The sequence below is a fragment of the Salvelinus sp. IW2-2015 genome, unplaced genomic scaffold (assembly GCF_002910315.2).
Source record: "Salvelinus sp. IW2-2015 unplaced genomic scaffold, ASM291031v2 Un_scaffold6537, whole genome shotgun sequence".
Classification (NCBI taxonomy): Eukaryota; Metazoa; Chordata; class Actinopteri; order Salmoniformes; family Salmonidae; genus Salvelinus; species Salvelinus sp. IW2-2015.
The window spans coordinates 1,672-19,724 of NW_019947799.1; the positions used below are offsets into that span (position 1 = coordinate 1,672).

At 43.0% G+C, this 18,053-nt stretch overlaps 1 long non-coding RNA gene and 1 pseudogene across 8 annotated transcripts; one reads left to right on the forward strand and one right to left on the reverse strand.

The window, feature by feature from the left end:
• Positions 1-2,092: 2,092 nt before the first annotated feature.
• LOC139026968 (uncharacterized) lies at positions 2,093-2,705 on the reverse strand. 8 transcript variants are annotated; one of them, XR_011478982.1, is made up of 4 exons: positions 2,622-2,705; positions 2,399-2,555; positions 2,213-2,302; positions 2,093-2,120 (listed from the first exon to the last, which is right to left on the reverse strand). It is a non-coding gene; the product is annotated as an uncharacterized lncRNA (long non-coding RNA). The 8 variants fall into 8 exon arrangements; XR_011478978.1 differs by having other exon boundaries at positions 2,213-2,280; positions 2,370-2,555; XR_011478979.1 differs by having other exon boundaries at positions 2,370-2,555.
• Positions 2,706-5,014: 2,309 nt separating this feature from the next.
• Positions 5,015-10,430, forward strand: LOC139022644 (NLR family CARD domain-containing protein 3-like; annotated as a pseudogene).
• The last annotated feature ends 7,623 nt before the right edge of the window (positions 10,431-18,053 follow it).

Sequence of the window (18,053 nt, forward strand, 5' to 3'; positions counted from 1 at the left end):
GGGTATGAATCAATCTACAGTACAATACTGTATATTTAGTTGGTATCACAATCTGGGTATGATCAATCCTCTTACTGCATATTTTAGTTGGTATACATCTGGGTATGAATCAATCCTTTACTAGTATCTTTAGTTGGTATACAACTGGGTATGAATCAATCTACAGTACAATACTGTATCTTTAGTTGGTATACAACTGGGTATGAATCAATCCTTTACTGCTATTTAGTTGGTATACATCTGGTATGAATCAATCCTTTACTGCTATATTTAGTTGGTATACAACTGGGTATGAATCAATCCTTATACTGTATCTTTAGTTGGTATACAACTGGGTATGAATCAATCTACAGTACAATACTGTATATTTAGTTGGTATACAACTGGGTATGAATCAATCTACAGTACAATACTGTATCTTTAGTTGGTATACAACTGGGTATGAATAATCTACAGTACAATACTGTATCTTTAGTTGGTATACAACTGGGTATGAATCAATCTACAGTACAATACTGTATATTAGTTGGTATACACACTGGGTATGAATCATCTACAGTACAATACTGTATACTTTTGTTGGTATACAACTGGGTATGATCAATCTACAGTACAATACTGTATATTTAGTTGGTATACAACTGGGTATGAATCAATCTACAGTACAATACTGTATATTTAGTTGGTATACAACTGGGTATGAATCAATCAATCGTAAGTGTCAAGTATGTCAATCAATGGCAATATGTGATTGACATATTTGCCTGTGTGTGAAGTTTACTCCACATTGTAATAATTGATCAATACATTAACTAATCGATCAATGTGATTGACAGGTGACGTTCCCGGGCCACAGGTGTTGCGGAGACGTTGACGGTCCCGTACGGTCCCGACTCATTCTCGGCCCTCGTCCACAACTTCCAGCTGCGAGGTCCGCAGCCACCACCCTGGCCCAGCCCCACCCAGTCCTGACCCCCCCCAGGTCCTGGAGGCCCCTGGGTGGCCACTCTCACAGCCTGGCCCCTCGGGTTCACCATCCTCCTGGTTCTCAGGTTCTCTGGAATACCTGTTACTGTGACCGAGAGATGGGTCACGTCTCAAAAGGAACCTTATTTCCGGTATAGTGTAGGCTCTGGTCGAAAATAGTGCACTATATAGGGGATAGGATGCCATTTGGGACGTATCCATGGAGACGGACAGACAGACTGAGACTGAGAAGGGGATCTGCCCAGTGACCAGAGAGACATTGTCCTTTTTTTCAGTATTTTTGTACAAACAAAAAAATCCTATATAATTTTCTTGTAACACTTTGCATTGCTCTACCTTGCACAAACAGTGAGCCATTTTGTTTTTTTTTTTTTTTTGTTGTTAATTGTTTTTATTTATATTGTGCTGAAAGAAAGCAATACTGCCAGCCAGCATCTGCCATGCCAAGCTAAGAAGAAGAGACAAAAGACAAGGGGTAAGAGAGGGAAGGAAGGTTGTTGAGGACAAGGGGTAAGGAAGGGATGGAGGGAGGGTGTTGAGAGGGACAAGGGGTAAGGAAGGGATGGAGGGAGGGGTGTTGAGAAGGACAAGGGGTAAGGAAGGGATGGAGGGAGGGGTGTTGAGAAGGACAAGGGGTAAGGAAGGGATGGAGGGAGAGGTGGTTGAGAAGGACAAGGGGTAAGGAAGGGATGGAGGGAGGGGTGTTGAGAAGGACAAGTGGGTAAGGAATGGATAGAGGAGAGGGGTGTGAGAAGGGACAAGGGGAAAGGGATGGAGGTGTGAACAGGGGTAAGGAAGGGCAAGGGTAAGGAAGGGTAGAGGGAGCAAGGGTAAGGAAGTGAGGGAGAGAGGAGTAAGGAAGGGAGGCAGGTAAGGAAGGGTGGGGCAAGGGGGGCAGGTGGCTAAGAAGTGCCTACACCGTACAAGTGATACCTGGAATCACACCTCCACCTGCAAACATGACAAGACTTGCTTTTAGACAGAGACTACCTGCCTGAGCTCACTGCACAGCACAGAGAACAGGGAACACACCAGATAACAACACTATGTTCCTAGGTAACAAAAAGAAACATCAATTAAAACACAGCCACGGCCATCCTTTCCAGACTGTAGACTGTATCACAATACCTGTACTAGTGGACACTGTAGACGTATCACAATACCTGTACTGTGACTGTATACATACCGTGTACTGGTGGACTGTAGACTGTATCACATACTGTACTGGTGGACTGGTAGACTGTATCACAATACCTGTACTAGTGGACTGTAGACTGTATCACAATACCTGTACTAGTGGACTGTATCAACAATACTCTGTCTAGGGACTGTAGACTGTATCAATACCTGTACTAGTGGACTGTAGACTGTATCACAAATACCTGTACTAGTGGAGACTGTATCACAATACCTGTACTAGTGGACTGTAGACGTATCACAATACCTGTACTAGTGGACTGTAGACTGTATCACAATACCTGTACTAGTGGAACTGTGACTGTATCACAATACCTGTACTAGTGCGACTGTATCACAATACCTGTACTAGTAGGACTGTATCACAATACCTGTACTAGGGGATCCTGTAGACTGTATCACAAATACCTGTACTAGTGGACTGTATGTCACAATACCTGTACTAGTGGACTGTAGACTGTATCACAATACCTGTACTAGTGGACTGTAGACTGTATCACTATAGTTATTGTCAAAAACAGAACCTTCCTGAAGCATTATGATGAATGGTAGACCCATAAATGCACCCTATTCCCTACCTAGTGCACTACCTTTGACCAAAGCCCTATAGACCCTGGTAAAAAAGTAGTGCACTATATAGGGAATAGATTGGGTGCCATTTGGGACAGAGACAATATTCCATAGATGCCTCTCATGTTGTTCTACCTCTTTAACAACTGACCTTTGACCTTTCATGACTGACAATGATTGTTGTGCCTTGATGATTAAATCTATCTCAATTTATGTTTTAGGATCAGTCATTTTTTCACGTCTATGGTTCCATTGTTCATGTGTGGGCTATGTCTAAGGTGTAGTCAACGTTAACCAATATAATGTAGCGATTAAGGTGTTGGTCTTACATTTGCTGACAGGTATTGTACACCTTCAAATATATGTAGCTTAAATCATGCACTCTACACATTAACCCGCCTTGAGAGGGATGATGGAGTGGATGGAGGAAGATTGCTTTTTACCAGCAGGTGGAGGTCCTATTCCACCTATGACTCAAGATCTGCAGGTCAGGGATAGTCTACTGTAGTCAGCCACCTGGGACCAGCCAGACCCACACCACCATAACCCAGACCTGTAATTTTATTTTTTATTCATTTATTCAGGAAAACCAATGGAGACCAGGGTCACATCCCCAGGGCGCTGGTTTACAGTACCAACAACAATCAAAACGATGTGAAACCAAACAGCAATCAATACAATGTCAAATAAAATGTAAATACAGACAACGTTCCATTCCTCAGCTACTAGGTCCCCAACACCTAAACTGCACCAGAACATGTAATTGTTGAGTTCTGCAAATTTTTCCAGCGGTGAGGCGCATTAAAACATAAAAAGCGGATTCTCCTAATTCAGTGGCGACCCGAGGAACCTCAAAGAGTTAACCAACCTTGTGTAAAAGAGCTTTGTAACAAAGATGGGAATGAAGTGATCTACGAGAACTTTAATGAGGACCAGACAACCTTTTGATGCAGGATGTAGTGATGAGTAGGAAGTGATCTAGGCGACTTTAATGAGGACCAGACAACCTTTGATACAGGATGTAGTGATGAGTAATGAAGTGATCTAGGGGACTTAATGAGACCAGACAACCTTTTGATACAGGATGTAGTGATGAGTAGGAAGTGATCTAGGGACTTAATGAGAGGAAAGACAACCTTTTGATACAGGATGTAGTGATGAGTAATGAAGTGATCTAGGGGACTTTAATGAGGACCAGACAACCTTTTGATACAGGATGTAGTGATGAGTAGGAAGTGATCTACGAGACTTTAATGAGGACCAGACAACCTTTTGATAAAGGATGTAGTGATGAGTAATGAAGTGACTAGACTTTAACTGAGGACCAGGACAACATTTTGATACAGGATGTACTGATAGAGTGAAGTGAACTAACGGGATTATGTAGTGATGAGTATTAAAACTGTCACCAGTGATAAAATGAGTGGGCACTCTGGTAGACTGTGCATCAAAGGTTAAGAGTGGCTGCTGCATTCTGGTAAATGGTGTCACCGTAGTCCAGAACTTGTAACAGTCTTGTTATCTATTTGTCTAGTCTCAACATGTATTAACAAAGAACATTAACAAGAGTATTCATATGATTCTTAGAAATTCTTTACGTTGTTTACATTAGCTGAAATGTCCAGGGTAGATTTGGGTATATAAACAGCTTTACAGTTAGAAATACCTATTCTTCGTTAATAACAACTCCCTCATATCAACCCCCCAAACATCTCAGAGGCCGATTTACAAATCTCCTCATATACCCCACAAACCACACTGCACCTCAGGTAAAGAGCCCTTATTATATAGATTTAATTCATTCTCTCGGAAATACTAATTCTCCCTCAAAGAGCGCGGTTTTAATAGATTTGGCGGCGTCCCGCGGTCGAGACCTATCCTCCCTCTCTCTCCGCTCTCCCTCGAGTTGTCTCTTATCACTCAGCCGCGGTCAAAAGCCTCTTACCGCTGTTACTCTCTCTTCCTTCATTTTCAACATATATCTAGAATTACGTGTTCCAATACACTCAGACTTATCTCTCACTTCTAAACATTCCAATAATTCTCCATAAGACTCTTTTTATCTCTCTCTCATTCCATGTCCCATCACTTAATTATAAATATTATATTACCACTAGCCTGGGCACGGCACGGCCATCCCGGCCGGCACCATGGCTTTTGTCTGCCCCCAGGTAAGGTTAAACACCTGTTAGGTTTATGCTATACTATGGTGTTGAGTCACTGGACTTTGACCAGATATTATTGCATTCAAAAGATCAACTGTAACCTAGAACATAGATACTGAGCACTAATCATCAGGAAGGACATATCTCAATGTCTTGACATGTTCTGGTTGTGAATTCAGGCTACAAGGTAAGAATTCTGCCAGGGCTTATTGTAAAGTGTGTAGGGAAATGAAATGTATGGTGATATTTTAGTAAAGTGAATGACAGGAACAGTCTATTTCACCTGAAACGGGTACAGTTCAGTCATACAAAATGGCAGTAATCGCTCATGGACAAGTCAAATTCAAAGACATATTGTTCATATTTCTACATCATGGTTATTTTACAATTTGTTCATCTTTATATATTGTAGTTTTTTTTAATGACAATACGCTCCTGCTTCGTGTTATTTGGTATGAAATCATTGACCATACTTTTCTTAACATTGCTATTATGATTAGGCTGATGCTACATCATTTGAGTCCCCTGGAATTCCTTAATAGCATAACGTAACCTGCTGACCAAAGCAACACAATAGAAGGAGATGAATGATTTAAAGACACCGTGATGAGTTATTATTAGTTCCACTAAGACCAGAGGGCTATCCTACGAAGCACTAGATCTACTCAGGGTTTTCTAAAGCTAATCAACTTCAGTTAGTTTCATGTTAATTCCAGCTCAGGTTGGTTAACTCATCCGTACAACAAACCGTGGATATTGTTCGTCTGCCTGCGGCTAACTAACTCTAGCAGACTTGTAACTAACGTTACACCTAACCAAAAGGCGGCTACGACTTCCACTCGGTTCAACTCGTTGCATTCCACCCAGAGGAAGTCCGTCTTGTGTAGTGTATATCCACTAGGAGGATATTTCTGCAACGTCTTGCTAAGTTCGTTGTAGCCAAKYGAATMTCTACAGTTTCAACATTAGCAWAGCTAGCAGCACAGTCACATTGGCTAGCTAGCAACATGTCATCGTTAWCATTCTGACGGCAGTGGAAACGCAATTCGAGCTAGAATACCAAAACCAGCCCGGGTTGACTTCAGAGTGCCAGGCTGTAGATATTGTTGTTTTTTCTCCTTGTCGGATTCGAACAGAGGTACGTTACAACAGGTCTTGCTCTTGGTTAACTGACTTGCCAAGTTAAATACAGGTTAAAACAATTATATTGAGAAAAGACCATACCACAGATGGACCATACCACACGCCTTAAACCGGATATAGAATTCCCAGATTTTGCCCAGCCCAGAAACGAAGTTAAATGTTCAGCACAATAAAGTGAGGCTATATATAAATGACACTTTAAAAACATTATTTAAAAAATAAAACTAAACAATAAGGATTTATATCCGCCTAATCGATGTGTAGATTACATCACGGACGCCAGTGTTTGAACTTGAAATACGTCTGCATGGGATTTATATAAATGCAACTCTGCACATTCAATGACAATGCCGGCGATAGGTATAAAATATGGAGAAGTTTGTTGATTTGACAGCTACAAAGCAGTTACACTTCTGACACCACCTAAACAAAAGCGAGGTTACCGCGGATCCAATTCAATCCTGGCAGGAATGGAGAAGAGGTGAAAAATAGCAGTCATGACTACATGTACCTGTGATTTGCATTAAATCACCAGACTATTTGGATGTGTCTGTTTAGTAAATGTTTGATTTCTAAGAGAACGTTATGAATAATAGAGAACAATTKTCTTTCAATATTGAGCTGTCACTGTGTTAACCACTATACTGGATCTCTGTTTAGGGGTCAGTGCTCTAAAATGAGTCTCTCAGGGGAACTTGACACGGAAGCTAACAGGTAAGATAAACATTTTACTTCCATATCTGAACACAAAGTAAATGAGGTCGCATGTTTGATACTGTATGACTACAAACATCCCTGGGCTTTCTCAACAATCACAATGAATCAAACTATTATTATCGTACCACTGGGGTAAGAAGTCAAGACTCCTGTAGTATTTACAGTGTTTTACATACTACTGCTGCTACTACCGAAATCACTGGTACCACTACAACAACAACTACTACAACCACTACTACACCAACAACAACTACTACTACTACTACTACTAACAACACAAACTACTACTACTACTAACTACTACTACAACAACTACTACTACTACAAAACTTGTACTACTACTACTACAACAACAACTACTACCACTACTACTACAACCACCAATTACTACTACTACTACTACCACTACCACTACTACTACCATAAGAGTGACTGGTCTATGGAGGAGAATCTATTTCAGAAAAAGGATTGTACCCCTGATCCAGGATAGAACTGACAAGTTAAGACTGATTTCAGCTGTATTTCCATGAAGATATTCCTTGGATTTACAAACCAATCGACTGCTAGTTATTTTCTCCATTTAAACATCCTGGTGTCACGTAGGCCATCCATATGTCAAGGTCCTGATGCACATACCTTATGACTACAAACATTACTGAACTTTCTGAACTATCACCATCAATCAAACTTTCAACTTGACATTACTGTGTGTGTGTGGTGTGTGTGTGTGTGTGTGTGTGTGTGTGTGTGTGTGTGTGTGTGTGTGTGTGTGTGTGTGTGTGTGTGTATAGTGGATGGTCTACTCTGTCAGAGGATCAGTCCAGTGTGCAGTGTGTGAGCAGGTGCTGACAGATCCAGTCTCTATCACCTGTGGACACAGGTTCTGCAGACAGTGCATCACCAGATACTGGAGCAGCCTGCTCCTTCAGGACACTATGGCTGTCCTCGGTGTAGAAAGAGGTTCAGGACACGTCCAGTTCTACTGCAACGGCTGAACCCAACGATGACGCGAGAGGCTCTGAAAACAGTAAGACCTTTTGCTCATTCTCATTTAGTTCATGTTTCATTGACCAAACCATGTACACTGACTGGACAAAAATATTGGACTCTACAAGGTGATGAAAGTGTTCCACAGGGATGCTGGTCCATGTTGACTCCAATGCTTCCCACAGTTGTGTCAAGTTGGCTGATGTCTTTGGGTGGTGGACCATTCTTGACACACACGGGAAACTGTTGAACATGAAAAAACCCAGCAGCGTTGCAGTTCTTGACACAAACCGGTGCGCCTGGCACCTACTACCATACCCCGTTCAAAAGGCATTTAAATCTTTTGTCTTACCCATTCACCCTCTGAATGGCCACACATACACAAAGTGGTTAGAGCGTTGGACTAGTAACCGAAAGGTTGCAAGATCGAATCCCCGAGCCGACAAGGTAAAAATCTGTCGTTCTGCCCCTGAACAAGGCAGTTTAACCCATTGTTCCTAGGCCGTCATTGAAAATAAGAATTTGTTCTTAACTGACTTGCCTAGTTAAATAAAGGTAAAATAAAAATGTCTCAAGGCTTAAAAATCCTTCTTTAACCTGTCTCCTCCCCTTCATCTACACTGATTGAAGTGGATTAACAACTGACATCAATAAGGGATCATAGCTTTCACCTGGATTCACCTGGTCAGTCTATGTCATGGAAAGAGCAGGTGTTCTTAATGTTTTGTCCACTCGGCCCTTTGTATTTTCAAATGTTAGAACTTCTTCTAGCTTCCAGCATGTGGCAAGACGAGATACACAGGAATACAAGTGAATGTGGCAAGGCGAGATACACATGAAAAATTCTCAGCAAATTCTATTCTTCTCTTTCAGTGGATGTCAGCCTGCAGAGAGCAGTAGTAAAACCATAAAGACAGTCTGAAAAGGAGGTTATGAATGTGTGATAGAAGGCCTGGTAAAAGCAGGGAGTCAAGCCCCCCTCAACAGGATTTACACAGAGCTGTACATCACAGAGGGAGAGAGTGAAGGGGTTAACGATGAACATGAGATGTGGCAGCTAGAGACAGCATGCAGGACGACAACTTCACATGACACAGCAATCCACTGCAATGACATCTTTAAACCCTTACTGGCCAAGAGAGAAGCATCAGAACTGTGCTGACCAAGGGCATCGCTGGCATCGGAAAAACTGTCTCTGTGCAGACGTTCATCCTAGACTGGGCTGAAGGGAAGGCAAACCAAGATGTAGATATCATATTTGTGCTTCCTTTCCGGGAGCTGAACTTGATCAAAGATCTCCAGTACAGTCTTCTGAGACTTCTCCATGACTTCCACCAGGACTAGACATGGGCAATGTAGAAAACTCACTGCCTGTAAAGCTATTTCATCTTGATGGTTTGGATGAAAGCAAAATTCCGTTGGATTTTCAGTGCAACAAAATGATGTCTGATGTCACACAGACATCGTCTATAGATGTTCTGCTGACAAACCTCATCAAGGGGAATCTGCTTCCCTCTGCTCTCCTCTGGATAACCTCCCGACAGCAGCAACCAATCAGATCCCCCCTGAGTGTGTCGACCAGGTGACAGAGGTACGAGGGTTCAACGACCCACAGAAGGAGGAGTACTTCAGGAAGAGATTCAGTGATGATGAGGACCTGGCCAACAGAATAATCTCCCACATAAAGACATCAAGGAGCCTCCACGTCATGTGTCACATGCCAGTTTTCTGTTGGATTTCTGCAATAGTCCTTGAACACATGTTGAGTACAGACGAGAGACGAGAGATGCCCACGACCTGACTGAGACGTTCACACACTTCGTGCTCATTCACACCAGCCTGAAGAACCAGAAGTATCATGGAAAGACGAAATGGATCAACAGGAGCTCATGGACTCAGATAAGGAGTTCTTCTGAAGCTGGGGAAGCTGGCGTTTAAACACCTGGAAAAAGGAAATGTCATGTTCTATGAAGAAGACCTGAATGAGTGTGGCATTGATGTCAAAGAAGCCTCAGTGTACTCAGGCGTGTGCACACAAGTCTTTAAAGAAGAGTCTGTGTTATTCCAGAGAGTGGTGTACTGCTTTGTTCATCTGAGCGTTCAGGAGTTTCTCTCTGCTGTCTACGTGTACCATTGTTACACACCAGGAACATGGATGACCTGAAGCTCTTCCTCCAGGCGACTAGAGCCGTGTCTGAAGAGCTAACCTTACACGAGCTGCTGAAGAGTACCGCAAATAAAAGCCTCGGAGAGTAAGACCGGACATCTGGACCTTGTGGTCCGCTTCCTTCATGGCATGTCACTGGAGTCCAATCAGAACTCCTACGAGGTCTGGTGCACAGACAGAAAGCGTCCAGAGAGCGTCAAGAAAACAATCCGATCCTGAAATGATGCAGAGTACCGACATGTCCCCCGAGAGGTGCATCAATCTCTTCCACTGTCTGATAGAGATGAAGACACATTCAGTACAAGCAGGAATCGAAAAATTCTTGAGGCAGAGAAAAAATCCAAAAACCTGCCACTTACGTACTGTTCGGCGCTTGGCCTACATGCTGCAGATATCAGAGGAGGTTCTGGAGGTGTTTGACCTGAAGAAATACAAGACCTCACAGGAGGTCGTAGGAGACTGCTCCAGCTGTGAGAGTCTGTAGAAAGGCTCTGTGAGTATTCCTGGAAATATCACTCACCACCAAACTATACTGGTAGGTAGAGCATATTTCACTGGCTGACCTAGATTTTCTATTCAAATAATAAACAAAGCATTTTTTTTTTTAAATAGAAATTGATCAGGAAATGTATTGAGTCGTGTATTCATGTGTACACCTTTACTTATGACAGGTGATCGTGTAACTGTAGATACTCAAATATAGCTGGGTTCCTGTCCAGAAAGGAGACACGTCTGATAGAGGACACATATAGCTGGGTCCATGGACGAAAGGAGACACGTCTGATAGAGGACAATATAGCGGGTCCAGTCCAGAAAGGAGACACGTCTATAGAGGACACAAATATAGCTGGGTTGATGACAGAAAGGGGACATGTCTATAGAGACAATATAGCTGGGTGAATGACAGAAAGGAGACACGTTCTGATAGAACAAAATAGCTGGTCATGTCCAGAAAAGGAGACCGTCTGATAGAGGACCTATAGTGGGTCCCTGTTCCAGAAAGGAGACATGTCTGATAGAGGACAAATATAGCTGGGTTGAATGGACAGAAGGAGACACGTCTGATAGAGGACAAAATAGCTGGGTCCATGGTCAGAAAGGAGACACGTCTGATAGAGGACACATATAGCTGGGTTCCTGTCCAGAAAGGAGACACGTCTGATAGAGGACAATATAGCTGGGTTGATGGACAGAAAGGAGACACGTCTGATAGAGGACAAATATAGCTGGGTTGATGGACAGAAAGAGACACGTCTGATAGAGGACACATATAGCTGTTTGATGAACAGAAGGAGACACGTCTGATAGAGGACACATATAGCTGGGTCCATTCCAGAAAGGAGACACGTCTGATAGAGGACAATATAGTGTCCTGACCAGAAAGAGACACGTCTATAGAGACAATATAGCTGGGTCCTTGTCAGAAGGGACACGTCTGATAGAGGACACATATAGCTGGTCATGTCCAGAAAGAGACATGTCTGATAGAGAGACAATATAGCTGGGTCCATGTCCAGAAAGGAGAACACGTCTGATACAGGACACAATATAGCTTGGGTCCATGTCCAGAAAGAGACACGTCTGATAGAGGACAAATATAGCTGGTCATGTCCAGAAAGGAGACACGTCTGATAGAGGACAAATATAGCTGGGTCCATGTCCAGAAAGGAGACATGTCTGATAGAGCGACAAAGTTAGCTGGTCTGTCCAGAAAGGAGACACGTCTGATAGAGGACAATATATAGCTGGGTCCATGTCCAGAAAGGAGACACGTCTGATAGAGCGACAAATATAGCTGGGTCCATGTCCAGAAAGGAGACACGTCTGATAGAGGACAAATATAGCTGGGTCCATGTCCCATAAAGGAAGACACGTCTGATAGAGGACCAAATATAGCTGGGTCATGGACAGAAAGGAACACGTCTGATAGAGGACAAATATAGCTGGGTCCATGTCCAGAAAGGAGACACGCTGATAGAGGACAAATATAGCTGGGTCCATGTCCAGAAAGGAGACACGTCTGATCAGAGACAAATATAGCTGGGTCCATGTCCAGAAAAGGAACATGTCTGATAGAGGACAAATAAGCTGGTCCATGTCCAGAAAGGAGACAGTCTGATAGAGGACAAAATATAGCTGGGTCCATGTCAGAAAGGAGACACGTCTGATAGAGGACAAATATAGCTGGGTCCATGTCCAGAAAGGAGACAAGTCTGATAAGGACAAATATACTGGTCATGCAGAAGAGACACGTCTGATAGAGGACAAATATAGCTGGTCCATGTCCAGAAAGGAAGACATGTCTGATAACAGGACAATATAGCTGGGTCCATGGACAGAAAGGAGACCACGTCTGATACAGGACAAATATAGCTGGGTCCATGTCCAGAAAGAGAACACATCTGATACAGGACAAATATAGCTGGGTTGATGGACAGAAAGGAGACACGTCTGATAGAGGACAAATATAGCTGGGTTCCTGTCCAAAAAGGAGACACGTCTGATAACAGACAAATTAGCTGGGTCCATGGACAGGAAGGTATAGGCATATTGCGCAGAGTGTCCACCAATTAAACTTAGTAACAGAGTTCCATATTACTACAACAGTAACTCCAAACAGCGTCAAAAACATCTCACATGATTATTTTGTAAGTAATCAGCACACTGCCTGACAGAGACGCGCCTGATACAGCGGCATAATATAATTAAGAAAACTGTTGCCAAACTGTTTGACAACTGACAAACCAATTAAAGGGCCGGCGACAATTTTACTATAGTGCCATTACTGGGTATTATCAAACTTTCACTATAACATCAAAAGGTATACAAGGTTACCTAGCGAAAGCAACTTACACCTTAAACATTAATACCCTCTTATGATACTACTCTGTATTCACAGACTCGCTGGCTGTCAACTCATAGAAGCATGTGTTGAACTGTTGTCTCAGCTCTCAAGGCTCGAACCCCTCAACTGAGAGAGCTGACATGAGTAACAATGACCTAAAGGATTTCAGAGTGGAAGCTACTCTCTGCTGGACTGGGGAATCGCCACTGTAAACTGGAGGACTCTGAAGTCCAGACCCAAACACTTTTTCTTTGTTCATAAGTGACCACAGTTTAGAAATAACGTTTGTATTAAGATTTAGAATGTATCAAAAGCACTGTCCTCTTTTATCAGTGATTGAGAGATATGGAATTTCATGTTAGAAAGGGGGGGGGGGGGGGGTCTAAAATGAGTGTCTCTAATGGGTGCCCTGTACATGATTGGACATTTTGGTTAAAAATAAGTAGAAGACAAAAACGGCCAATTTTATTAGATTTTCATATGGAATGACCTGCAGGCTATGTGATGAATTTATTTGACCCTGGTTGTGTTTCATATGGAATGACCCTGCAGGCCATGTTGATTGGTTCATATGGAATGACCTCCTGCAGGCTATGGTTGATTGATTCATATGACCCTGCAGGTAGTCAGGCTGTGGAGTTACAGAAGAAAGCTGTGCTGCCCTGGTCTCAGCTCTGGAGGTCAAACCCCAACCACTGAGAGACTGGACCCTGAGTGACAAATCACTAGGAGACTCAATAGTGCAACATGTTCTCTCCTGGATAGAAATTCAATCTGGAGACTGGCGATCTAAAGGTCAGTATCGGTTGGATTGTTTGCATTGAATTGTTTTGTTTTTGAGTAATCCACAGTTTGATCTTCAGAGTTTGTAATTTACCATCACCTGCTGTGAAACTCAGAGGAAACCTCAAATGTATTGGACTCTGTATCTGCAGACTCCCTGCGCTGTAAACTCAGAGGAACCTCCATTATTGATCTTTATCTGCAGACTCCCTGGCTGTAAACTCCAGAGGAAACCTCCATGTATTGACTCTTTTTATCTGCAGACTCCCTGGCTGTAAAACTCAGAGGAAAACCTCCATGTATTAAGTCTGTATCTGCAGACTTCCTGGCTGGGCTGTAAACTCAGAGGAAACCTCATGTATTGACTCTTTATCTGGCAGACTCCTGGCTGTAAACTCAGGGAAACCTTCATGTTATTAACTCTGTATCTGCAGACTCCCTGGCTGTAAAACTCAGAAGGAAACCTCATGTATTGACTCTTATCGGCAGACTCCTGGCTGTAAACTCAGAGGAAACCTCTGTATTGACTTTTATTCCTGCAGACTTCCCTGGCTGTAACTCAGGGAAACTCATGGTATTGACTCTTTATCTGCAGACTCCCTGCTGTAACTAGAGGAAACCTCATGTATTACTTCTGTATCTGCAGACTCCCTGGCTGTAAACTCAGAGAAACCTCATGTAATTGACTTCTGTATCTGGCAGTCTCTCTGGCTGTACTCAGAGGAAACTCATGTTATGACTCTGTATCTGCAGACTCTGGCTGTAACTAGAGAAACCTCATTATTGACTCTGTATCTGCAGACTCCCTGGCTGTAAACTCAGAGGAAACCTCATGTATGACCTGTATACTGCAGACTCCTGGCTGTACTCAGAGGAAACCTTCATGTATTAACTCTGTAATCTGCAGACTCCCGGCTGTAAACTCAGAGAAACCTCATGTATTGAAACTCTTTATATCTGCAGACTCCTGGCTGTAAATCTCAGAGGAAACCTCATGTATTGACTCTGTATCTGCAGACTCCCTGGCGTAAACTCAGAGGAACCTCAATGTATTGACTCTGTTAATCTGCAGACTCTCTGGCTGTTAAACCAGAGGAAAACCCCCATGTATTAACTCTGTATCTGCAGACCTCTGCTTGTAACTCAGAGGAAAACCTCAATTTTAACTCTGGTATCTGCAGACTCTCTGGCCTGGTAAACTCAGAAGGAAAACCTCCTGTAATTTGACTCTGTATCTGGCAGACATCCCTGGCTGTAAACTCATTTAGGAAAACCTCATGTATTGACTCTGTATTCTTGCAGACTTCCTCTGGCTGTAACTCAGAGGAACCTCATGTATTGACTCTGTATCTGCAAGACTCTGGCTGTAACTCCAGAGGAACCTCATGTATTGACTCTGTATCTGCAGACTCCTGGCTGTAAAACTCAGAAGGAAACCTCATGTATTGACTCTGTAAATCTGCAGACTCCATGGCTGTAAACTCCAGAGGAAACCTCATGTATTGACTCTGTATCTCTCTGCAGACTCCCTGGTTGCTTGTAAAACTCAGAGGAACTCATGTATTTGACTCTGTAATCTGCAGAACTCGTCTGCTGTAAAAACTCAGAGGAAACCTCATGTATACTTCTGTATCTGCAGACTCTGGCTGTAAACTCAGAGGAAAACCTCAGTATTGACCTCTGTATCTGCAGACTTCTGGCTGTAAAAACTCAGAGGAAACCTCATGTATTGACTCTGTATCTCAGACCTCCCTGGCTTGTCTAACTCAGAGGAAACCTCATGTATGACTCTGTATCTGCAGACTCCTGGCTTGTAAAATCAGAGGAACCTCATGTATTGACTCTGTATCTGCAGACTCTCTGGCGTAAAACTCAGATGGAACCTCAATGTATTGACTCTGTATCTGAGACTCTCTGGCTGTAAACCTCAGAGGAAACCTCATGTATTGACTCTGTATCTGCAGCTCTCTGGCTGTAAACATCGGAGGGAAACCTCATGTATTGACTCTGTAATCTGCAGACCTCTGGCTGTAAACCTCAGAGGAGAACCTCATGTATTGACTCTGTATCTGCAGACTCTCTGGCTGTAAACTCAGAGAAGCACCTGTGAAGTGGTTGTCCTCAGCTCTCAGTTCCTCATACACCTGAAGAGAGCTGGAATCTGAGTAACAATGACCTGCTGGATTCAGGAGTGAAGCTGCTCTTTGCTGGACTGGGGAATCACCGTGTAACTGGAGATCTGAGTCAGTTTTTCCTGTAATTTAGGTGATAACAGTGTCACCAGATTGTTTGTTTATTACAAACTCAGCATTATAGTCATAATCTGACACCTTCTGTCTCTTATGGAGCTGGTCTTTTTTAACTTTGACCAAATATTGTAGTTGTTGTTTCAAATCTGTTTGGTCAATACGTGAGTCCAATAACTATGAATAGTTGTAACTTTAATAAAGGCATGGTTGATTTTGTTGACTTGACGTGTCTTCACCATTACAAGCAACATAACGAGCAGCAGCTAAGTGAGATCCTTAGAAATAAAATGTTTAAAAAAGTTCCCACAGGGCCTCACTTAGCATAATGACAGGGTAGGCCAAACCTCTTCTGTACATGACCCAAATGGAGATGCAGTGGTAACCTCACTGGAAAACAATGATATCCTAAGGTAACACTGGCTGTACCCACGGAAACAATGATATTCCCCTAGTAACCACTGCAGTATACCTCAACTGGAAAACAATGATCTTCCCTAGGTAACACTGCAGTGTACTCACTTTAAAACAATGATATTCCCTAGTAACACTGCAGTGTACCTCACTGGAAAACAATGATATTCCCTAGTAACACTGCAGTGTACCTCACTGGAAACAATGATATTCCCTAGGCACACTGCAGTGTACCTCACTTGAAACAATTGATATTCTAAGGTAACACGCAGTCCATATTCCCTAGGTAACTACTGCAGTCATATTCCCAGGTACACTGCAGTCATATTCCTAGGTAACACTGGCGTTCTATTCCCTAAGGTACACCTGCAGTCGTATTCCTAGTAAACTGCAGTCGTATTTCCCTAGTAACACTTGCATGTCATATTCTAGGTAACACTGCCAGTCATATCCTAGGTAACAATGCTACTGCAGTCCGTATTCCCAGGTAACACTGCATCGTATTCCGAGTACACTGCATTCCTATTCACCTAGGTAAATACACTGCATTCGTATTCCGTAGGTTAACACTGCTTCATATTCCCTAGGTTAACACTGCAGTCGTTTACTAGGTACACTGCATCCAATATTCCCCTAGGTAACAAACTGCAGTCCATATTCCTACGTAACACTGGCAGTCTTATTCCTAGGTACACTGCAGTCTGTATTACCTAGGTAACACTGCAGTCATATTCCCTAGGTAACACGCAGTCATATTCCCTAGGTAAACACTGGCAGTCGTATTCCCTAGGCACACTGCAGTCGTATTCCCGTAGGTAACACTGCATTCGTATTCCCAGGTAACACTGCAAAGTCGTATTCCCTAGGTAACACTGCATCGTATTCCTAGGTACACTGCAGTCATATTCCCTAGGTAAACACTGCAGTCCGTATTCCTAGGTAACACTCGCCAGTCGTATTCCCGAGGTAACACTGATTCGTATTACTAGGTACACTGCAGTCATATTCCCTAGGTAACACTGCAGTCGTATTCCTAGGTAACCTGCAGTCGTATTCCCGGAGGTAACACTGCTTCGTATTCCCCTAGGTACACTGCAGTCCATATTCCCCTAGGTCACACTGCAGTCGTATTCCCTAGTAACACTGCCAGTCGTATTTCCCGAGGTAACACTGCATTCTATTACCTAGGTAACTGCGTCATATTCCCCAGGTCACTGCAGTCATATTCCTGGTAAACACTGCAGTCGTATCCCTAGGTAACACTGCAGTCGTATTCCCTAGGTAATCACTGCAGCATATCCTAGGTACACGGCGTCATATTCCCTGGTACACTTACTGCAGTCCATATTCCCTAGGTAAACTGCGTCAATATTTCTCTAGGTAAACACGCGTCCGTATTCCCTAGGTAACACTGCAGTCGTATTCCCGAGGTAACACTGCATTCGTATTCCCTAGGTAACACTGCATTCCATATCCTAGGTAACACTGCAAGTCATATTCCCTAGTAACACTGCAGTTCGTATTCCCTAAGGTAACACGGCATCGTATTCCCCCGAGGTAACACTGCAATCCGTATTCCTAGGTAACACTTCTTTCTGCTGCTTTCCATATTCCTGGTACACTGCAGGTCGTATTCCTAGGTAAACTCGGATTCATATTCCCTATAGGTAAACACTGCATTCCTATTCCCTAGGTACAAACTCATTCATATTCTAGTAACACTGCATTCATATTCCTAGGTACCTTGCATTCTATTCCCCTAGTTAACACTGCATTCATTCATTCCTTAGGTATAGCACTGGCATTCTATTCCCTAGGTAACTACTCGGTCG